A 24,731-nucleotide genomic window follows, 5' to 3' on the forward strand; every position below is an offset into this window, starting at 1 on the left:
TATATATTCATAATTAACATTGTAAATTTCTTCATAAACCCAAGCAGACATGTATCTATTTTGTTTCTTAAAAAGTATGTATAAAGTATGGCTTTTGATAATAACACTAATATTTCAAAATTATCATGTAAACATGCTAAGACCTAAATACAAAAGATAGAATTTTCAGAGCAACCATAAAATCTTAAGGTGTAAAAGAAAAATTATCTAGGTACATAGATATGCATAATGAAGTCTACAGATAAAAAATACCAGAGGAGTCAAATTTATTGTCCTATATATTCCGTAAATACTCTCTCCCAGTTCGTTGTCCCTTAGCAGGCTTTTTTTCCTTATCTTTCTCTGTTTCTTATCTTCTCAGAGCAGGTTGTATTTCTCACAAAATTTGTTCAAATCATAAGATCTACAATTCAACAAAAAGAGGTGTATACTTTAGAGGAAAAAAAATTAAAGGTTCTAATTCTTTATTGTGCAACATTTTAGATTAGATTTTGTATGCTTAATATACATCTAAACCTTAGTGATGACCTTTCATGATTGGCCTGAAATCCACCGTTCTTAATTATCAACGTAAAAGGCCTTTAGTTAGTCACAGAAAAGCCTTCAAAGTATATTTACATAGGTTTATTTAATAAAAATTCAGCTTGAAGTCAGGAGAATAGTGATGGAAAACATCTTTTCATATATTTTCAGTGCCTTCACATTATTTTATAGATAAATTTTGCATTAAAATCAAGATAAAATTATTAACATCTTACTAAAATAAAATATTTTTTCTTTGTATACTACAGAACTTATAATTGAATTTTTTACGAGACAGTGTTTCTTTTATATCCCTGGGAGTACCAGAACCCTCTCTCTCCCTTTCTCTCTAGGCCTTGAACATAGAGTTCTTCTGCCTGCATCTGCCTCCCCAGTGCTAAGAGAAAAGGCCTGTGCCACCACACCCAGTGCTTTCTACATCTTTAACATGGTCTTATTTGATTATATTCCAAATCTTATGAAGTCACTTCCCTAGAAGTACCTAAAAGAAAACCAATACCAACATAATATTTTGCACATCTAAGTCCACCATCCCGAGTTCCTGATTGATCTAGTAACATAGCAAGCTCTCTGAGGGAACTGAAAACAACAAATATTTGCTTTCATTACAGGAAAAAAGAAAAGGCCATATCACTGAACAATCTCATGATATCATGGAACAATTCTTATAAACATATTTTGATATTATCTCTCAGAGTTTCTTCAAGGAGTTGTCTAACTTTTCGTAAATGGAAATTTAGTAAAATTGTTAGTGTCTTTGTATCACAAATGTTGTCAGTATTTTTTCATTCTATATTCCTTTAAATTGTAAAATACAGTTTTGTTTAAATAAGTCATAAAAATAGTACATATTAGCTAAAGACAGCAAAAGAAACCAAAGAAATTTATGCCAAACTCTAATATTTGTGCCAGTATCAGAAATGGGAAATGAGAGCGGGATTCCCAATCTCGTGCTCCCTGCCTCCAGCTCACTGCTCCCAAACCCCATGGGAGAGAGAGCTCATCGCCGAGACTGGTGCACACTCCTGAGACTGCAGAGGTGAAGAGACAACCAACACTCCCCACCCCTGCACACATCCCTGGCCCAAGAGGAAACTGTATAAGGCCTATGGGTTCCCTTGGATAAGGGAAAAGGAACAGGAAATTCGCTGCGTCTGAGACACAGCCGGACCCTGAAGGGACTGACCAGATAAACAGTTCTCTGCACCAAAATCCCATGGGAGGGAGAGCAAAAGCTTCAAGAGGCAGACACGACTGGGAAAGCAGAAGAGTCTACACTCGGCCCACATCTCTGACTCCAGAGGAAAACAGCAAACATCATCTGGAACCCTGGTACACGGAAGCTCCCAGAAAGGGTGGCACAGATCTACCTGATTGCTGCCAACCCAGAGGGCTCATAAAAAACACCCCATGAGCAAACATGAGCCTTGGGACCTCAGGTAAGACAAATGTTCCAACTCCAAGTGACCTGCCTGGTGAACTCAAGACACAGGCCGACAGGAACAGGTAAAGACCTGTAAATAGGAAAAACTACACACCTGAAAGCAGAACACTCTGTCCCCAAAACTGGCTGAAAATAAACAGGAAAACAGGAATACAGCACTCCTGACAATCAGGCTTATAGGACAGTCTAGCCACTGTCAGAAATAGCAGAACAAAGTAACACTAGAGATAATCTGATGGCGAGAGTCAAGCGTAGGAACCCAAGCAACAGAAACCAAGACTGCATGGCATCATCGGAGCCCAATTCTCCCACCAAAGCAAACATGGAATATCCAAAAACACCAGAAAAGCAAGATCTAGTTTCAAAATCATATTTGATCATCATGCATGAGGACTTCAAGAAAGACGTGACGAACTCCCTTAGAGAAACACAGGAAAACATTAATAAACAAGTAGTAGCCTACAGAGAGGAATCGCAAAAATCCCTGAAAGAATTCCAGGAAAACACAATCAAACAGTTGAAGGAATTAAAAATGGAAATAGAAGCAATCAAGAAAGAACACATGGAAACAACCCTGGATATAGAAAACCAAAAGAAGAGAGAAGAAGCTGTAGATACGAGCTTCACCAACAGAATATAAGAGATGGAAGAGAGAATATAAGGAGCAGAAGATTCCATAGAAATCATTGACTCAACTGTCAAAGATAATGTAAAGCAGAAAAAGCTACTGGTCCAAAAAATACAGGAAATCCAGGACTCAATGACAAGATCAAACCTAAGTATAATAGGTATACAAGATACTGAAGACTCCCAACTCAAAGGACCAGTAAATATCTTCAACAAAATCATAGAAGAAAACTTCCCTAACCTAAAAAAAGAGATACCCATAGGCATAGAAGAAACCTGCAGAACTCCAAATATATTGGACAAGAAAGAAACACCTCCCGTCACATAATAGTCAAACACCAAACTCACAAAATAAAGAATAGTAAAAGCAGTAAGGGAAAAAGGTCAAGTAAAATATAAAGGCAGACTTTTCGCCAGAAACTATGAAGGCGAGAAGATCCTGAATAGATGTCATACAGACCCTAAGAGAATACAATTGCCGGTCCAGGTTATTGTATCCTGCAAAACTCTCAATTAACATTGATGGAGAAACTAAGATATTCCATGACAAAACCAAAATTACACAATATCTTTCTACAAATCCAGCACTACAAAGGATAAAAAATGCTAAAGCCCAAAATAAGGAGTCAAGCTATACCCAAGAAAAAGCAAGAAACTAATTGTCTTGCCAACAAAAAAAAAGAGAAGAAAAGCACACAAACATAACCTCATTTCCAAGTAAGAATATAACAGGAAGCAATAATCACTATTCCTTAATATCTCTCAAAATCAATGGCCTCAACTCCCCAATTAAAAGACATAGATTAACAAACTGGATATGCAACGAGGACCCTGCATTCTGCTGCCTACAGGAAACACACCTCAGAGGCAAAGACAGACACTACCTCAGAGTGAAAGGCTGGAAATCAACTTTCCAAGCTAATGTTTGGAAGAAGAAAGCTGGAACAGCCATTCTAATATCAAATAAAATCAATTTTCAACTAAAACGCATCAAAAAAGATAAGGAAGGACACTTCATATTCATCAAAGGAAAAATCCACCAAAACGATCTCTCAATCCTAAATATCTATGCCCCAAATACAAGGGCACCTACATACGTAATAGAAAACTTACTAAAGCTCAAAACACACATTGCAACTTACACAATAATAGTAGGAGATTTAATCACAAAACTCTCATCAATGGATAGATCATGGAAACAGAAATTAAACAGAGACATGCACAGACTAAGAGAAGTCATGAACCAAATGGACTTAACTGATATTTATAGAACATTCTATCCTAAAGCAAAAGGATATACATTCTGCTCAGCTCCTCATGGTACTTTCTCCAAAATTGACCATATAATTGGTCAAAGAACGGGCCTCAACAGGTACAGAAAGATAGAAAGAATCCCATGCATGCTATCAGACCAACACAGCCTAAAGCTGGTCTTCAATAACAATAAGGGAAGAACACCCACATATACGTGGAAGTTGAACAATTCTCTACTCAAGGATAACCTGGTCAAGGAAGAAATAAAGAAAGAAATTAAAGACTTCTTAGAATTTAATGAAAATTAACATACAACATACCCAAACTTATGGGACACAATGAAAACTGTCCTAAGAGGAAAACTCATAGCTCTGAGTGCCTGCAAAAAGAAACAGAAGTTGGCAAATGTAGCCAGCGAGACAGCACACCTAAAAGCTCAAGAACAAAAAGAAGTAAATACATCCAGGAGGAGTAGAAGACATGAAGTAATCAAACTCAGAGATGAAATCATCCAGGTAGAAACAAAAAGGAAAGAATCAACAGAACCAAAAGTTGGTTCTTTGACAAAATCAAAAAGATAGATAAACCCTTTGCCAGAATAACTAGAGGTGACAGAGATTGTATCCAAATTAACAAAATCAGAAATGCAAAGGAAGACATAACTACAGATTCAGAGGACATTCAATAATAATCAGATCTTACTATAAAAGCCTATATTCAACAAAACTCAAAAATCTGCAGAAATGGGAAATTTCCTGGAAAGATACCAGGAACCGAAGTTAAATCAGGAAAAGATAAACCAGTTAAACAACCCCATAACTCAAAAGGAAATACCAGCAGTCATTAAAGTTCTCCCAACCAAAAAGAGCCCAGGTCCAGACGGGTTTAGTGCAGAATGCTATCAGACCTTCATAGAAGACCTTGTACCAATATTATCCAAATTATTCCACAAAATTGAAAAAGATGGAGCACTACCAAACTCCTTCTATGAAGCCAAAATTATTCTTATACCTAAACCACACAAAGACCCAACAATGAAAGAGAACTTCAGACCAATTTCCCTTACGAATATCGACGCAAAAATACTCATTGAAATTCTGGCAAATTGAAACCAAGAGCACATCAAAACAATCATCCAGCATGATCAAGTAGGCTTCATCCCAGGCATGCAGGGATGGTTTAATAAACCATCAACGTGATCCATTATATAAACAAACTGAAAGAAAAAAACGACATGATCATTTCATTAGATGCTGAGAAAGCATTTGACAAAATTCAACACCCCTTCATGATAAAAGTCCTGGAAAGAATAGGAATTCAAGGCCCATATCTAAACATAGTAAAAGCCATATACAGCACACTAGTTGCTAACATTAAACTGAATGGAGAGAAACTTGAAGCAATCCCACTAAAATTAGTAAATAAACAAGGCTGCCCACTCTCTCCCTACTTATTGAATATAGTTCTTGAAGTTCTACCCAGAACAATCAGACAACAAAAGGAAATCAAGGGGATACAGATTGGTAAAGAAGAGGTCAAAATATCACTACTTTCAGATGATATGATAGTATATTTAAGTGATCCCAAATGTTCCACCAGAGAACTACTAAAGCTAATAAACAACTTCAGCAAAGTGGCTGTGTATAAAATTAACTCAAATAAATCAGTAGCCTTCCACTACCCAAAAGAGAAACAAGCCGAGAAAGAAATTAGGGAAACGACACCCTTCATAAAAGACCCAAACAATATAACGTAACTCAGTGTGATTTAACCAAGCAAGTAAAAGATATGTACAATAAGAACTTCAAGATTCTGAAGAAAGAAATTGAAGAAGACCTCGGAAGATGGAAAGATCTCCCATCCTCATGGAATGGCAGGATTAATATAGTAATAATCACATGTTTACCAAAAGCGATCTACAGATTCAATGCAATCCCTAACAAAATACCAATCCAATTCTTCAAAGAGTAAGAGAGAAAAATTTGCAAATACATCTGGAATAACAAAAAACCCAGGATAACTAAAACTATCTTCAACAATAGAAGGACTTCAGGGGGAATCACTATCCCTGAACTCAAGCAGTATTACAGAGCAATAGTGATAAAAACTGCATAATATTGGCAAAGAGACAGACAAATAGACCAATGGAACAGAATTGAAGACCCAGAAATGAACCCACACACCTATGGGCACTTTATTTTTGACAAAGGAGCCAAAACCATCAAATGGAAAAAAGATACCATCTTCAGCAAATGGTGCTGGTTCAACTGGAGGTCAACATGTAGAAGAAGGCAGATCGATCCATGCCAATCACTCTGTACACAGCTTAAGTCCAAGTGGATCAAGGAGCTCCACATCAAACCAGATACACTCAAACTAATAGACGAAAAACTAGGGAAGCATCTGCAACACATGGGCACTGGAAAAAGTTTCCTGAACAAAACACTGATGGCTCATGCTCTAACATCAAGAATTGACAAATTGGTACTCATAAAAGTGCAATGCTTCAGTAAGACAAAGGGCACTGGGGTTAGGACAAAACAGCAACCAACAGATTGGGAAAAGAATTTTACCAATCCTAAAACAGATAGAGGCCTTATATCCAAAATATACAAAGAACTCAAGAAGTTAGACCACAGAGAGACAAATAACCCTATTAAAAATTGGGGTTCAGAGCTAAACAAAGAATTCACAGGTGAGGAATGCCGAATGGCTGAGAAACACCTAAAGAAATGTTCAACATCTTTAGTCATAAGGGAAATGCAATTCAAAACAACTCTGAGATTTTACCTCACACCAGTGAGAAGGGCTAAGATCAAAAACTCAGGTGATAGCAGATGCTGAGGATGTGGAGAAGGAAGAACAGTCCTCCATTGTTGGTGGGATTGCAGACTGGTACAACCATTCTGGAAATCAGTCTGGAGGTTCCTCAGAAAATTGGACATTGAACTGCCTGAGGATCCAGCTACACCTCTCTTTGGCATATACCCAAAAATGCCCAAACATATAAAAAACACACGTGCTCCACTATGTACATCGCAGCCTTATTTATAATAGCCTGAATCTGGAAAAAACCCAGATGCCCTTCAACAGAGGAATGGATACAGAAAATGTGGTAAATCTACACAAGGGAATATTACTCAGCTATCAAAAATAATGACTTTATGAAATTTGTTGCAAATGGTTAGAACTGGAAAATATCATCCATTGTGAGGTAACCCAATCACAGAAAAACATACATGGTATGCACTCATTAATAAGTGGCTATTAGCCCAAATGCTAGAATTACCATAGATGCCTAGAACAAATGAAACTCAAGACAGAAGATCAAAATGTGAATGTTTCACGCCTTCTTTAAAAGGGGAACAAGCATACCCTTGGAAGGGAATAGAGAGGCAAAGATTAAAACAGACACAAAAGGAGCAACCATTCAGAGCCTGCCCCATATGTGGCCCATACATATACAGCCATCCAATTAGACAGGATGGATGAAGCAAAGAAGTGCAGGCCACCATGAGGCGGATGTAGATTGCTCCTGAGAGACACAGCCAGAATACAGCATATACAGAGGTGAATGCCAGCAGCAAACCAATTAACTGAGACTAGGACCCCCGTTGAAGGAATCAGAGAAAGAACTGGAAGAGCTTGAAGGGACTCTAGACCCCATATTTACAACAATGCCAAGCAACCAGAACTTCCAGGGACTAAGCCACTACCGAAAGACTATACATGGAGTGATCCCTGGACTCTGAATCATTGGTAGCAATGAATATCGTAGTAAGTGCACCAGTGGAAGGGGAAGACCTGGGACCTGCTAAGACTGAATCCCCAGTGAAATAGATTGTTGGGGGGAGGGTGGCAATGGGGGAAGGATGGGGAGAGGAACATTCATAATTAAGGGGAGGGGGAGGAATTAGGGGAATGTTTGCCTGGAAAACCGGGAAAGGGAATAACACTCGGAATGTAAATAAGAAATACTAAAGTTAATTAAAAAAAAAAGAACTGATTATAGATCTTTCCTGAGAGACACAGCTAGAGCAGGTCCAATACAGAAATGAAAGCCAGTGGCAAACCAGTGAACTGAGAACGGACCTCTTGCTGGTAGAGTTTGAGAAAGGATTACAAGAGCTGAAGGGGAGTTCAACACCATAAGAACAACAATTCCAAGGAACCAGATATTTCACCTACTAAACCAATATTCAAAGACTGTACATGGACAGACCTAAGACTCCAACTTCATACGTAGCAGAGGATGGCCTTTCTGGGCACCAAAGGAAGGAGAAGACCTTTGGTTTCATCACTAGGTTTAACTCCCAGTTTATGGGAATGTCAAGGGCCAATAAGAGTGGTTTTAAATGAACTGGATGGGGACTGCTTAGGGATGTTATGGAAAGGAAACTGGAAAAGGACATAACATTTCTAATGTAAATATAGAAGTATCCAATTAAAGAAGCAAAAAAATGTTAAAAATGAAAGAAATAATAGAAAAGAGAACTGCCTGCTAATCACCCCTGTTGACTCAGAAATATAAAGAGTCTCTGTCAATGAATTGTAGTCAGAGTAATGCTAGTTGAAAGACTGAGATGATGAAGTCTCAACTAGAAGCACGTTTCTCTCCCAGATATCAGTGTCAGACACAACATGCACACTGTAGGAATCCAAAGCATGGAGCAGTTTACACTGAGCTGAGGATACAATAATTGCCATTCCCTTCTTCCTTAGGATTTTTTCTACTGGGCAAAAAGAATAAAATTGATGAGCTCTCAGGAAAACAGCGCCCTTCCCAATATTTTTCTTTGGAATAAAGAAATTAGTGACATAAACTCTCTGATTGCAGGAACCATAAAAAGCAGGGAAGTCCAAATAATTCTAAGAGAAACCCAGCTCCAGATTTGCATATGTAGAAGGCTCAGATTCAGGCAATCTCTTCAGCTAACCCACACAGCCCCTACCCAGGACTCATGTAGATTGCCCATGGACCAAGTATTTCTTCCTTTTTTTATACCAAGGCAGAAGGCCAGCTTCCTTATCCCCATCTCTGATTTCTTCATCCTTTTTTTCTCCTTCCCAAAGGCTGTTTACTATGAATTATAGGACAATTAGTAAACCTTAGAGGTACTGAAGGAATATCAGTGAGGCAGATGCAGACACGACAACACTTGGACATCACAGAAGAAACTAGGGCTCTCCAGGATAGAAGAGATTTTTTCAGGGAGGGACAAATGATGATGTCACTGAGAACTCCCATGACTTACCTGCTGAAGAGCTGTCTTTACATTCACGAGTTTGACAGTGCTCTTTCCAGATTATTCTCTTGTGATGCTGTGGAAATCTTTACTTACTACATCATTCAAAAATTAGAGACTTCTCTGTGCTTCATTAGTGGTTGCCTGCTCTGAATGGAGAAAGTTAGTCAGGGACTTGGAATTGGTGGAAAAGATTTAGGAACATGGAGTGGAGGAGATTCTTCTGGATAATAATTTTATTCCCAGGTCCATTCCTCTGACATAAAGTTCAATTGCTTAGGTTTTCTCTGTTTCCAAATGGCCAATATTTTCCCTACAGACATTTAATTGAGTGAATATTCTATATTCATTTTTCTTTTTTTTTTCGGAGCTGGGGACTGAACCCATGGCCTTGAGCTTGCTAGGCAAGCGCTCTACCACTGAGCTAAATCCCCAACCCTGTATTACATTTTCTTATTGTACATTCCTCTATAGGAGACTTTATATATATATATATATATATATATATATATATATATATATATATATATATATATATATTCCTGAATGTATACTGAAAAATTCTGTTTACGAATTCAAGTTTCTGCAATGGTTTTGGAAACAAAGAATGCCCACCTACAGAGTGAATATAATAGTGTATATTTTGTGTACCTACTTCAAATGATAAAATCAAAAATCCTTATTTTAAACAAAAAATTACCAGACCTCAGTAAAGCAAAGGACAACATGGAGTATAGAATGTGGTTCTGCAGTCTAATTAGATTTCAATTCTGTAATATCTACCTTCCTGTTTTCCCAGGGCTATACTTGTGGATTTTGGATGTTTTACCATGTTTCTTTCTTCAAGGAAAATATAAGATTCAGGAGGATGGACAGGGAGAGGAATGGCGTGAGGTTCAGGGAAACGTCAACTTCAATAGCTTCATAAGAACAGGAGGAAGTCTATATGGCATTTGTTAATTCTACATTCTTGACCTAGTTGTGCGGATTTCATGTAAAATTTCCACCTAACTTCATAGTTGTGTGTGTATATATATATATATATATATATATATATATATAAAGATATAGATAAAGATATAGATATATATGCAGATGTAGATGTAGATATAGATGTAGATAATATAGCTATAGATAAAGATATATATATATATATATATATATAGAGAGAGAGAGAGAGAGAGAGAGATACAGATACAGACACAGATATAGATATAGATAGATAAACATATCAGCCACCAAAACTAGGAAAGATTTTTGATGATAAGGAGTGCGTGCTGCCAGGAACCCGACAAACACAGCTAGAGCATGATAAAGACAGATGTGAATGTTAGTCGCAAACCAGTGACCTGAAAACGGACCTCATGTTAATAGATTTTGAGATAGGATTACAATAGCTAATGGGACTTTTAGCCCCATAAGCACAACAATGCCAATGAACCAGAGCATTCAGGTACTAAACCAATATTAAAAGACTGTACATGGAGAGACCTATGGTTCAAAATACACAGGTAGCAGAAGATGGTCTTTTTGGGCACCAATGGATGCAGAAACCATTTGTTCTCCCTAGGTTTGACTGCCTTTTCATGGGAATATCAAAGGGCAGTAAGAGGAATTATAGTATAATTGGAGGCGGACAGGTTAGGGACCTAACCAACAGAAAATTGGCATTGGAAACAATACTGGAAATATAAATATAGAAATATCCCATTCAAAAAAGCAATAAAATTTGCTATAAAATTAAAAAAATAAAGAAATAAAAGAAAAGAAAATTGCCAGCAACTCACACCTATTCACTCAGAAATATACAGGGTCACTCTCAGGGAACGGTAGTCAGAGTAATACTAGTGGAAAGACTGAGATGGTGAAGTCTCAACCAGAACCTCTGCTCTCTCCTAGATATCAGTGTCAGACACAAACTGCATTAAAGGAATCAAAAGTATGGAGGAGTTTACTCTGAGCTGAGGACACAATACTTGACTTTCCCTTCTTCCGAAGGACATTTTTCTTCTGGGCAAATGAATAAAGGTGATGACCTCTCAGGAAAACCACTCTGCCTTTTCCAAAACCTGGCTTTGGAATAAAGAAATAAATGATATAAACTATCTGATTTCCGGGAACCATAACAAAAAGGGAAGACCAGAAGAGAGGCTCTCATCTCCTGATTCCCAGATGTGGAAGGCTCAGATCAAGGATATCTCTTCCGTGAACTCAGTCAACATCTACCTATGAAACACTGAGCTTTCCCATGGACGACATATTTCTAGCATTTTTTATACCAAGACAATACCAGGTTCCTTCTCTCCATCTCTGATCTCTTCATCCACCTTGTTCTCACTCCCAAATGGCTGTTTACTTTGCATTAGAGGCCAAATAGTAAACACTAAAGGTACTGAAGGAATATCTAAGAGGCAGTTGCTTTCAGCACAACACATGTGATATCATGGAAGAAGCTAGGGCTTTCCAGGATACAAGAGATTTTTCAGGGCGGGCCTAATGATGATGTCATTGAGAACTGCCATGGCATACCTGCTAAACATTCCTCCCAATGACGAGATTCAAAGGTGGCCTTTCCAGGAGTATCTCCTGTGACACAGTGGAAACATTTATGTACTACATCTCCCTAAAGCTAAAGACTTCTCTTTGCTTCATTAGTGGTTACATGCTCTGGATGGAGAAAGATAGTCAGGGGCTTGGCATGGGTAGAAACGATTTAGGAACATGGACGGGAGTAGATTCATATAGATAATATTTTTATTCCCAGGTTTATTCCTGTGACATACAGTTCAATATTCTTGGTTTTCTCTGTTTCCCAAAGACCTTATTTTCCTACAGACCTTAATTGAATAAATATTGTATTTCATATTCTCATTGTACTGTCCTTGTTAGGAGAGGTTATAAATATTCCTGAACGTGTACTCAAAAATTCTGCTACCCAATTCCATTTTCTGCCATGATTTTGACAACAAAGGGGCCCAGCTATAGAGTGAGTATAACAGTGTAAATATTGTGTACCTACTTCAAATGATAAACTCCCAAATCCTTATTTTATCCAAAAATTTCCAGACATCGGTAAAGCAAAGACCACATGGTGTATAGAATTCGTTTCTGTAGACCCTTTTGATATCAGCACTACAGTATCTACTTTCCAGTATTCCAGGGCCAGATTTGAGGGTTTTGGATGCTTTATCATGATTCTGTCTTACGGCCAAACATAGCATGCAGGAGGATGGGCAGGGAAAAGAATGGCTTGAGAACCAGTGAAACCTCAACTTCAATAGTTTCATAAGAACAGGAGGGAGCCTATTTGGCAGTGTCATTTGTGGATTCTACATTCTTGACCTAGTTGCACAGAATCCATGTTAAAATTCCACCTTACATTATAACTGTAGGAGCTATCAAATACATACATATATATATATATATATATATATATATATATATATATATATATATATATATTCTGCAACCAAACTAGATAAGATTGATGAAGCTAAGAAGTGCATTCTGCCAGGAACCAGATATAGATCTTTCCTTAGAAACACAGCTAGAGCATAACAAATACAGAAGTGAGTGCTAATGGCAAACAAATGAACTGAAAATGGACCTCTTGTTGGTAGATTTTGAGAAAGGATTATAAGATATAAAGAGTCTTTCAAACGCATAAGAACAACAATGCCAATGATGCAGTGCTTCCTGGTACTAAACCAATATTCAAAGAATGTTCATGGACAGAATTATGGTTCTAATGGCATATGTGGCTGAGTATGTCCTTCTTGAGCATCAGTGGAAGGAGAAACCATTTGTTCTCCCTGAGTTTGACTTCCAGTTCAATGGAAAGTAAAGGGGCAGTAAGGGAGTAATAGAACAAGGGGACTAGACTCGTTAGGGATCTTATGGGCAGGAAATTGGGAAAGGAAATAACATTTGAAATATAAATATAGAAATAGCCAATTAATAATAAGGAATAAAATTTGGTAAAAAGTAAAAAAGAAAGAAAGAAAGAAAGAAAGAAATTATAGAAAAGAGATTGACCAGTTAATCATACATATTGACTGAGAATTTTAAAGAGTCACTGACAAAGAATGATAGTCAGAGTAATACTAGTGAAGAGTGAGATGATGAAGACTCAACTAGAAGCACTTCTGTCTCCCAGGTATCAGTGTCAAACACAAACTGCACTATAGATATCCAAAACATGGTGGAGTTTACTGTGAGTAGTGACACAATAATTGTCCCTCCCTTCTTCCTTATGTCAGTGTCAGACACAAACTGCACTAAAGGAATCCAAATCATAGAGGAGGTTACTCTGAGCTGAGGACATGATTCTTGTCTTTCTTTCTTACTTAGGACCTTTTTCTTCTATGAAAAACAGAATAAGAGCAAAGAGCTCTCAGGTAAACAACTATTCCCTTCCTAACACTTGGCTTTAGGGATAAAGAAATTAATGATATATACACTCTGATATCCAGGAACCATAACACGCAGGGAAGTCCAGATGATTCTCAGAGGTTCCCAGCTCCATATTCCCATATGAGGAAGGCTCAAGACAAGGCTATCTCTTCAGCCAACCCACACAATCCCTACCTAGGACTCAAAGAGCATTCCCATAGACTACACATTTCTTCCTTTTTTATTACCAAGACAGAAGGCCAGCTTCCTTCTTCTCATCTCTGATCAATTTATGCTATTTGTTCTCACCCTCCGATGGGGTTTACTCTGATTTAGAGGCCAAATAGTTAACCCTAGAGGTACTGAAGGAATATCTGAGATGAAATTGATGTCACAGCAACACTTGTGACATCACAAGAGAAGTCAGGGCTCTGCAGGATACAGGAGATTTTTTTCAGGGAGGGCCTAATAATGATTTCACTGAGAAATGCCATGGACTACCTACTATACTGCTTCATTAACATTGACTAGATTCAAGGGTGCACTTAACAGGAGTGTCTCCTGTGACACAGTGGAAAACTTTACATACTATATCTCTCTAAAGCTAGGGAATTCTCTTGGCTTCATTAGTGATTACATGCTCTGAATGGAGAAAGATAGTCAGGGGGTTGGAATGGGTGGAAAAGATTTATGAACCTGGAGTGAGGAGATTCTTCTGGATAATAATTTTATTCCCTGGTCCATTCCTATGGCCTATAGTTCTATTTTCTCAGATATCTCTGTTTCCCAAACACTAGGATTTTCCTTCTAGTCCTTTAGTTGAATGAATATTATATTATATTTTCTTACTAGACATTCAATGATAGGGGACTTTATAATATTCCTGTATGTGTACTCAAAAATTCTGTTTTCCAATTCCATCTTCTGCAATGATTTTGGCAACAAAGTGGGCCCAACTATAGTGTAAGTATAACAGTGTAAATACTGTGTACGTACTTCAAATGACACACTCCCAAATCCTTATTTTATCCAAAAATTACCAGACATCAATAAAGGAAAGGACCACATGGACTATAGAATTCGGTTCTCCAGTCTCATTTGATATCAATAATGCAATATCTACCTTCCTGTGTTTCATTGCTGTACTTGAGGGTTTTGGCTATTTTACCATGATTTGTTATTAAGGCCAAACATAAGATAAAGTAGGCTGGGCAGGGAGAGGAATGACTTGAGGACCAGTGAAGCCTCAATTTCTGTAGTTTCAAAAGAACAGTATGGAATCTATTTGGCGTTGCCATTTGTGGATTCTACAGTCTTGACCTAGATGCGCAGAATCCATGTTAAAATTCCAGCTAAACTCATAGCTGTAGGAGCCACCAAAAGTACATATATATATACATCAGATACCAAAACTAGACAAGATTGATGAAGGTACGTAGTGCAATCTGTCAGGCATCAGATATAGATATTTCCTGAGAGATACAGATAGATTATGCCAAATACAGAAGTGAATGCTAGTGGCAAACCAGTGAACTGAAAATGGACTTCTTGTTTATAGATTTTGAGGAAAGATTACAAGAGCTGAAGGGCTTTAACACCATAAGAAAAACAATGCCAATGAGGCAGAACTTTCTGATACTAGATCAATATTTAAAGAGTGTACATGGACGGAGTGATGGCTCCAATTGCATATGTGGAAGAGGATGGACTTGTTGGGCACCAAAGGAAGGAGAAGTCCTTGGTCTTCCTAGGCTTGACTACAAGTTCAAGGAAATGTCAAGGGCTAGTAAGGAGGGTTATAGAAGAGGGGCAGGGGGACCAGTTAGGATCTTATGGGCAGGAAACTGGGAAAGGAAATAACATTTTAAATGTAAATACAGAAACATCCAGTTAAAAAAGCAATAAAATTTACTAAAAAATGACAGATATAAAAGAAAAGAAAACTACCAATTAATCATACCCATTGACTTGTAAATCTAAAATGATAGTCAGAAAATACTAGTGGAAAGACTGAGATAATGAAGTCAGAACTAGAGCATTTCTCTCTCCCAGATAGAAGTGTCAGACAGAAACTGCACTATACGTATCCAAACATTGAAGAGTTTACTCTGAGCTGAGGACACAATACTTGTCCATTCTATCTTCCTTTTGTAACTTTCTCTTTTTGACAAAAAGTATTAGTCCAAACCTGTCAGGGATACAACTGTGTCCTTCACAACACTTGACTTTTGGAATAAAGAAATGAATGATGTAAACTCTCTGATTTCCAGGAAGCAAAAGAACAGGGAAGTTCAGATGCTTCTGAGAGACTCCCGGCTACTGTTTCCCTTATGTGGAAGGCGCAGATAAAGGCTATCTCTTCAGTAATACCACTCAACACCTAACAAGGACACACTAAGTTTTCCCAAGGACCACATATTTCTTCCTTGTTCTATATACCAAGAAAGAAGGCCAGCTTCTTTTCACCATTTCATATCTCTTCATCCTCTTTGTTCTCACTCCCAAATTGGCTCTGAATTAGAGGGCAATTAGTAAACTCTAGAGGTACTGAAGGATTTCTGAAAGGCAGTTGCAGTCATTACAACAGAAGGAGCTAGTGCTCACCAGGTTACAGGAGAGTTTTCAGGGAGGGCCTAATGGGGATGTCATTGAGAAATGCCACGGCCTAACTGCTAAACATTTTTCCTTCCAATGACTAGATTTGAGAGTTCCCTTTCCATATATGTCTCCTGTGCCACAGTGGAAACCTTTACGTACTCCATCTCTCTGAAGCTAGAAACTTCTCTCTGCTTCAGTAGTGGTTACATGCTCTGAATGGAGAAAGTTAGTCAGGGTCTTGGCATGGTTAGAAAATATTTATGAGCATGGAGTGTAGAAATTTCTTCTAGATAATATTTTTATTCCCAGCTTCATTGCTGTGATATACAGGTCAATTTTCTAGGTTTTCTATCTTTTACAAAGGCCAGTATTTTCCCTACAGACCTTTAATTGAATGAATATTGTATTTCAATTTCTTATTGTAAATTCCTTGTTAAGGGGTTGTTTAAATATTCCTCAATGTATACTCAAATATTCTGTTTTCCAATTCCATTTCCTCCAATGATTTTGGTCACAAAGGGGGCCAGCTATAGAGTGAGGATAACAGTGTAAATACTGTGTACTGGCGTTGGGGATTTAGCTCAGTGGTAGAGCGCTTGCCTAGCAAACGCAAGGCCCTGGGTTTGGTGCCCAGCTTGGAAAAGAAAAAAAAAAAGGTGTGAAATACTGTGTACCTACTTCAAATAAGAAACTCCCAAATCCTAATTTTATCAAAAAATTACCAGACTTCAAGAAAGCCAAGGACAACATGGACTATTGAATTCAGTTCTCTAGTCCCATTTGATATCAATACACTCTATCTAGTTTCCAGTGTTTGCATGTCCAGACTTGATCATAGGATGATACACCATGATTCTTCATAAGGCCAAATATAAAATACCCGATGATGGGTAAGGAGAAAAATGTCTTGAGGACCAGTTAAACATCTAGTTCAATAGGTTCATAAAAACAGGAGACAGTCTATTTGAAATTGTAATTTGTGAATTCTACATTCTTGGCATAGTTGGGCAGAATCCATGTTAAATTTCCACTTAACCACTTAGGTGTAGGAGACTCCAAATATATATATATATATATATATATATATATATATATATTTATATATATGTACATATATGTATGTATGTATGTATATATATGTATATATATATATATATATATATGTATACATATATATGTATATATCAGCCAACAAAGCTAGATAAAATTGATGAAGGTAAGAAGTGCATTCTGCCAGGAACTGGATATAAATATTTAGTGAGAGACACAGATATAGCATATCAAATACAGAAGTGAATGCAGGTAGCAAACAAGTGACATGAAAACGGACCTCTTGATGTTAAATTTTGAAAAAGGATTAGAAGAGCTGAGGGTGCTTACAACCCCATAAGAACAACTCTGCCAGTGAACCAGAGCTTTTGCTTAATAGACCAATATACAAAGAAAGTACATGGACTGACCTATGGTTCCAAATGCATATGTTGCTGAGGATGGCCTTTTTGGGCAACAATGGAAATGAAGCTCTTGTTCCTCCCTAGTTTGTCTCCCAGTTCAAGAGAATGTCATCAGACAGAAAGACTGGTTAGCGAAGTAGGACAAAGGGAACTAGTAGGGTTCTGAAAAGCAGGAAACTTGGAAAGAAATTAGTATTTTAAATGTAAATATAGAAACATCCATTAAAAAACCAATAAAAAAGAAACATATAAAAGAAAAGAAAGCTGCAAAGTAATCGCACATATTCACTCAGAAATCTGAAGTGGTATTCAGAGTTATATTAGTGGAGAGACTGAGATGATGAAGTCTCAACAACAAGCACTTCTCTCTCTGAGTAATCAGTGTAAGACACAAACAGCACTATAGGTTTCCAAAACATTAAGGAGTTTACTCGGAGCTAGGGACTCAATACTTGTATTTCACTTCTTCCTTAGGACCTTTTCTTCTTGACAAAAAGAGTAAAGGTCATAACCTCTCAGGAAAACAAATATACCCTTCACAACACTTGATTTTTGTAATAAAGAAATGATATAATCCCACTGACTTACAGAAACCATAAGAACACGGAATGCCAGATTTTTCTGATAGGCTCCCACATTCTGATTTCCATATGTGTAAGGCTCAGATCAAGGCTATTTCTTCAGTGATACCACTCAACCCCTACCAAGGACTCACTGAGTTTTCCCAAAAAAACCACATATTTCTTCCTTGTTTTTTATACCAAGATGGAAGGCCAGCTTCCTTTCTCTCCATTTCCAATCTCTTCATCCTCTTTGTTATCACTCCCCAATTTGCTGTGAATTAGAGCACAATTAGTAAACCCTAGAGGCACTGAAGGATTTCTGAGAGGCAGTTGCAGTCAAAACAACAGTTGTGACATCACAGAAGAAGCTAGGGCTCTCCAGGTTACAAGAGTGTTTTCAGGGAGGTCCTAATGGTGATGTCAGTAAGAACTGCCATGGGCTACATGCTGAATAGTTTTCCTTACACTGCCCTTTCCATATCTATCTCCTGTAACCCTGTGGAAACCTTTATGTACTCCATTTCTCTGAAGATAGAGACTTCTCTCTGCTTCAGTAGTGGTTTCATGCTCTGAATGGTGAAAGTTATTCAGGGTCTTGGCATGGGTAGAAAATATTTATGAGCATGGAGTGTAGGGGATTCTTCTAGATAATATTTGCATCCACATGTCATTCCTGTGACATACAGTTCAATTTTCTATGATTTCTATGTTTCCCAAAGGCCAGTATTTTCCCTACAGACCTTTAATTGAATGAATATTGTATTTCAATTTCTTACTGTAAATTCCTTGTTAAGGGGGTGTATCAGTATTCCTCAATGTGTACTCAATAATTCTGTTTTCCAATTCCATTTTATGCAATGATTTTGGACACAAAGGGGGCCCAAGTATAGAGTGAATATAACAGTGTAAATACTGTGTACCTACTTCAAATGATAAACTCCCAAATCCTTATTTTAATAAAAAATTACCAGATATCAGGAGAGAAAAGGACAACATGTACTACTGAATTCGGATCTCTAGTCTCATTTGATATCAATACACTCTATCTACCTTCCAGTTTTGCATGCCCAGACTTGAGATAAGATGATGTACCATGATTCTTCTTAAGGCCAAACAAAATACCCGATGATGCGTAGGGAGAAAAATGTCTTGAGGACCAGTTAAACATCTACTTCAATAGGTTCATAAAAACAGGAGAGAGTCTATTTGAAATTGTCATTTGTGAATTCTACATTATTGACATATTTGGCCAGAATCCACAATAACATTCCACTAAAACACTTTGGTGTAGGAGCCACCAATAGTATATATGTATACGTCAGACAACAAATCTAGATAAGATTGATGAGGTAAGAAGTGCATTCTGCTAGGAACCGGATATAAATATTTACTGAGAGACACAAATATAGCATGTCAAATACAGAAGTGAACGCTTGTAGCCAACCAGCGAACTGGAAACGGACCTCTTTTTGGTAAATTTTGAAAAAGGATTAGAAAAGCGGAGGGTGTTTTCAACACCATAAGAACAACTATGCTAATGAACCAGACCTTTTTGTAGTAGACCAATGAAATGAAATGAAATTAATAAAATGAAATGAAAGTACATGGACTGACCTATGACTCCAAATGCATATGTGGCTGAGGATGGCCTATTTGGGCAACATTTGAAAGAGAGGCACTTGTCCTCCCTAGTATGTCTACCAGTTAAAGGGAATGTCATGGGAAGGAAAGGCTGGTTAAAGAAGGAAATAGAATGGGTAGGGAACTTATGTTCAGGAAACTGGGAAAGGAAATAGTATGTTAAATGTATATATAGAAACAGCTAGTTAAAAAGGAATTAATTTTGCTAAAATAAAAAAAATGAAGGATATAAAAGAAAATAAAGCTGCAAAGTCATCACAATTATTGACTCAGAAAGCTGAAGTCATAGTAATACAACTGCAAAGACTGAGATGATGAAGTCTCAACAAGAAGAACGTATCTCTCCCAAATGTCACTGTCAGACCCATACTGCATTTTAGGTGTCCAAATCATGGAGGGGATTACGTTGATTTAGAGACACAATACTTGTTTTCTCTTCTTCCTTAGGAACTTTTCTTCTTGATGAAAGGAGTAAAGGTCCTCAGGAAATCAACTGTGCTTTTCACAATACTTGGCTTTTGGAATAAAGAAATGAATGATATAATCCCTCAGGAACCATAAGAACAGGGAAGCCCAGAAGCTTCTGAGAGTCTCACAGCTCCTGATTGCCTTATGTATAAGGCTCAGATTAAGGCTATCTCTTCAGCGACCACTCAACTCCTACCAAAGACTCACCGAGCTTTCCCAAAAACCACATATTTCTTCCTTATTATTTATACCAAGACAGAAGGCCAGCTTCCTTCTTCCCATTTCCAATCTTTTATCCTCTTTGTTATCACATCCCAATTTGCTCTGAATTAGAGGATATCAGTAAAACCTATTGGTACTGAAGGAATATCTGAGAGGCAGTTGCAGTCACGACAATAGTTGTGACATCACAGAAGAAGCTAGGACTCTCCAGGTTACAAGAGAGTTTTCAGGGAGGGCCTAATGATGATGTCACTGAGAACTGCTGTGACCTACCTGCATAACACCTTTCCTAACATTGACCAGATTCGAGTTTGCAATTTCCAAGTATGTCTCCTGTGACACAGTGGAAACCTATACATATCTCATCTCTATAAAGCTAGAGAAGTCTCTCTGCTTCACTAGTGGTTACAAGTTCTGAATGGAGAAATGTAGACAGGGACTTGGCATGGGTAGTAAAGATTTAAGAACATGGAGTGTAGGAGATTCTTCTAGACAATATTTTTATTCTGTATGCCACAGGTTTTTTCCTGTGACATACAGTTCAATTTTCTAGGTTTTCTCTGTTTCCCAAAGTCTAGTTTTTCCCTACAGACCTTTAATTGAATGAATATTTTATTTCCATTTTTATTGTAAATTCCTTGAAAAGATACTGTAGGCACCAGCGATGTGTACGGTCTCAAAGATGGTGCTGGTTTCTGCCTTCAACCCTCCCAATGGTGAGATTTCCTTGTACTAAACTAGTCCTTATTTGGCTATGCCTGCCTGGCCTGCTAGCTTCCGCATAGTGAGAGCCTATCTGCATGACCCACGTGGTTTGCTAGGATAGGCCATGGCTAGCTATTTAAGTGTGGTGCAGGGGTTCCCTGGGGTCATAAATGTGTATCAAGGTTCCTGAGTAAAACTGCTTGAAGAAGACCTTCGCTATTCATGTCTTCCTTGATGGTCGAGGTTGGGTGCGGCAAGAGGTGGCCCCTATGTGGACCTCCTTAGATAAGAAATTCTTACAGTCAGGGCAGCGCTGGAAAGTTCCCAAGGTAAGGTGGGACCATAGGGACCGTGTGAAATAAGCGGCTATAAATTCTCAGGGTAGTTAACAAGAAAGTTATTGGTAGCAGCGAACCAAAATTAGGAAGACGCTCGGTGAATTTAGCCGTAGAAGCATAGAAAATTTTTGCCATAGGGACCTCAGAATTTCATCCAATTTTTCTGGCTCTTCAAGAGCTGTTTGAGCATAAGAATCTAAAAAAAAAAGTAAAATAAAATAAAGGAGCGCCATAGAGAGATTTTTGAGCAAATGTGATGTCATTGCCCCCTGGTTCACAGTCTCTGGTACTCTGACTGTGGCAAGTTAGGAAAAATTAGGAAAAGACCTTGATTTTGCCTGGGAACAGGGGACTCTAAAACCTGGGGTCCATCCAGGGTGTCGCTTAGTGCGTGGTTGCCTTGAGGATGAAAAATGTTGTTTGGCAACTATTGAGAGGGGGCATGCTGCCCTAGAAATGCTTCAAGAGGAGAGGTCAGAAGAGCATGGAAGCCCAAAGGAGACAGATTCAGAAAAGACTGATACAGAGGAAGAAACAGACAAAACAGAGTCAGAAAAAGATTTACAGGAGTTGATAGATCAAATGCATAAACAGTCTCTAAGGAATAGACAGAAGAAGAAAAGGAAAAAGCCTAAAATGGTGGAGGAACCTCCTGGGTTGTTCCGCTCAGCTCCTCCTCCATGCAATGTTGGAGAAGGAGGAAGTATAGGGTGAAAGGCACCCTCCTGTGGTGAACAACAGTACAGGGTATGCGCAGGCTTTGCACCTGGCATCATTTGGCCAGTAATATGCTACTGAGGGAGCAGCACCATGCTAATGAGGTAATTCTTACTCAGCCAATCCCTGAAGGACAGCATAGCCTCAGCTGCTCTCTATATATCACTCTTGCTGTTTGAAGTCTCCCTGTCCCTGTTCAAGAGAGCTGTACAGTAAAGACTTCTTCGCAGAAGAATCCTGTTGCCGTGCTTTGTTCTTGCTGGTGAGAGATTGGGCATGTGACAAATGGGTAGTACATTCTGCCCAGAAGTGTGGAAGCCAGTCTGCACAAAACTGCATCTGGCCTATCCTGTTTATGTGGATGCTAATCAACAAAGGTATCATGAGACTTTAGACTTTAATGTGATCAATTCCCTGATGGAATCAGTAGGACATACGGCATTATGTCCTCATTTACCATAGCTCAGGTTGAGGTCTGATACAGATTTTTGCATTACTGCTAGTGATTGGATTAAACTGTCTTAGACTGGGACAGTATTTGGACTGGAGAGCTTTTCTTATTGAGTTTGCGAATGAACAGAATGCTTCTAACTTGGCAGCAGGACAGGAGGCAGCCAGGCTGCCTGGGATAGAGATATGGTGCTGGGTCAGGGATGCTTTGCCAATGCTCAGACAGGGTATCTAGGACAGGTTTACCAGCAGATTAATGAAGTTGAAACAAAGGCATAGAAATCCTTACCTAATAAGTGAGAAGTGAGTGGAAACCACATCGAGATCCTTCAAGGACTTATGGAGCCATTCTCTGATTTTGTAGCCCGATTAGTGGAAGCAGCTGGGAGAGTCTTTGGTGACCCCGATACGGCTATGCCCTTGATTAGACAATTGGCCTATGAAGAGTGCACAAAGTAATGTCGAGCTGCTATCACTCCTTACAAGAATAAGGGACTTACGGTTGGGGATTTAGCTCAGTGGTAGAGCGCTTGCCCTGGGATCGGTCCCCAGCTCCAGAAAAAAAAAAGCAAGAATAAGGGACTTAAAACATGGATGAAGGTCTATAGAGAAATAGTGGGACCTTTAACTGATGCTGGACTTGCAGCTGCTGTTATGTAGATGACGCAGAGAAAAGGAGGAAAGTCAGGAGCCTGTGTTAAGTGTGGTCAACAGGGGTACCTGAAAAGGTAATGTCCAGAAAGGAGAAGTCTATTCAGTACATGAAGTGGCCAGTGCCCAAGGCAACAATGGCTGTGCCCCAAGTGCAAAAGGGGAACCATTGGGCTACTGAGTGCCGCTCAGTAAAAAACATCAATGGACAGACTTTTGCTCAGGTTTTGGTGGAGCAGGTCCAAAAATGGACAGTGGAGCCCACAACCCCAGGGCCCACATATATATGGGGCAGTTGAGAATCAGGATGTAGAACAGAGTCATGAGAGACCGCCATCCCTTCTCCGTCTGAGGGGCCAAGGGGAGCCACTAAGGGCTCCACAGGACTGGAACTCTTCTCCACTGCCAGATTCATACTAACTCGTTGGATGGGGGCCCAGTTGATAGAAACTGATTTTAAAGGACCCCATGAACTTGGCACATTAGGGCTACTTATAGGGAGATCATCTACAGCTTTAAAAGGACTACATGTCCATCCAGGAGTTATTGACCCAGATTATACAGGGGTAGTCAAGATCATGTTAGAATCACTGAAAGGGATTAGTGCCATTTCCCCTGGGGACAGAATAGCCCAACTATTACTTTGCTTAAGCTTCATGGAAGATTTGCAGCCCAGTCTAGAGAGAGGGGAGAGAATGGTTTCAGTTTCACAGACTCTGATCCTACATTTTTAGGCTTGGGTTTAAACCAACGCCCAATATTGGTGCTAAGGGGATATGGTAAAAGCATCCTAGGAGTGTTGAATATAGCAGCCAATAGAAGCATAATAACTTAGAAAGATTGACCCTCTGGACAGCCGGTACAGACCTCATCTCAAACATTACAAGGTCTCGGTTATGCAAGAGCTCCCGATATGCGTGCAAGACAATTGAGTTGGAGAGATCAGGAAGGCCATTCAGGAGTTATGCAACCCTATGTGTTGGATTTGCACATTTACCTTTTGGGGAGAAAGGTAAGGGTTTCAAATTGACCAGTGAGTACTCTGAAACTTCACAAAAGATATCAAACATATGGGCTATTTTTCCGGTAAAAGAATAGGGAAACACATGCAGGGTAGGACTAGCCTTATAACTGCCCAACAGAGAGAAAGGAATCAGGACCTGGGTTTTTCCTTGGGGCCACCGAGGATGGGTTGCCATTACCTGGAAAGCAGAGGACCCAGGTGTGGGTTCCTCAGTGGCTGCTTTCTTCTGAGAAGCTTGCCACAGCTAAAGCTGCCGACAAAGCATATAAAAACATCACTATTACCTTGGAATACCCCAATATTTGTGATTAAAAAGAAGTCAGGAAAATGGAGACTGTTGCATGATTTATAAGGTAGTAATCAACTGATGCAAATCATGGGCCCAGTGCAAGGT

The 24,731-nt window shown here is 38.7% G+C and overlaps 1 long non-coding RNA gene across 1 annotated transcript; it reads right to left on the minus strand.

Moving 5' to 3' along the window:
• Positions 1–245: 245 nt before the first annotated feature.
• On the minus strand, positions 246–20,607 carry LOC134484272 (uncharacterized). Its single transcript, XR_010061684.1, has 3 exons — positions 20,438–20,607; positions 9,124–9,263; positions 246–403 (listed from the first exon to the last, which is right to left on the minus strand). It is a non-coding gene; the product is annotated as an uncharacterized LOC134484272 (long non-coding RNA).
• Positions 20,608–24,731: the final 4,124 nt, after the last annotated feature.

The sequence above is a fragment of the Rattus norvegicus genome, chromosome Y (assembly GCF_036323735.1).
Source record: "Rattus norvegicus strain BN/NHsdMcwi chromosome Y, GRCr8, whole genome shotgun sequence".
Classification (NCBI taxonomy): Eukaryota; Metazoa; Chordata; class Mammalia; order Rodentia; family Muridae; genus Rattus; species Rattus norvegicus.